The sequence below is a fragment of the Ostrea edulis genome, chromosome 3 (genome assembly GCF_947568905.1).
Source record: "Ostrea edulis chromosome 3, xbOstEdul1.1, whole genome shotgun sequence".
Taxonomy (NCBI): domain Eukaryota; kingdom Metazoa; phylum Mollusca; class Bivalvia; order Ostreida; family Ostreidae; genus Ostrea; species Ostrea edulis.
Window position 1 is genome coordinate 81,112,432 of NC_079166.1, and position 640 is coordinate 81,113,071.

Genomic DNA, 640 nt, shown 5'->3' on the forward strand with positions numbered 1-640 from the left:
GCTGTTTTTGCCTTCATCAGAGGACACTATCGGGAGTTTACAGCAGCAGCCGGGACAACTATTCATTCCCTGTCATAAGGAGTTTACAGCAGCAGCCGGGACAACTATTCATTCCCTGTCATAAGGAGTTTACAGCAGCAGCCGGGACAACTATTCATTCCCTGTCATAAGGAGTTTACAGCAGCAGCAAGGACAACTATTCAATCCCTGTCCTTGATGTAAATTTTATATCTTCTCTTTTACCTCATTACCTTATATACAGACATCTGCCCTGGGATACTGGTCAGCTGGTCAGTTTGTTTTGTTCAGTGTAGCGGACTATCACTAAGATCTCGGGAACTGGTCAGTTTGTTTTGTTCAGTGTAGCGGGCTATCACTAAGATCTCAGGAACTGGTCAGTTTGTTTTGTTCAGTGTAGCGGACTATCACTAAGATCCCAGGAACTGGTCAGTGTATGAAGTGGTGGGCTGTTGTTGTTATTCTACATTTTCTGATGTATTATGACTCGGGTTTTGATAGTTGCGCCATTACATCGTAGTATCATATCTCCCTAATATAGGCGGACGAGATCCGCGCCATAAGATTTCAGAGTTCAATTATATAACGCATTTTTCAATAGAATCGTATTTTTTTGTACACT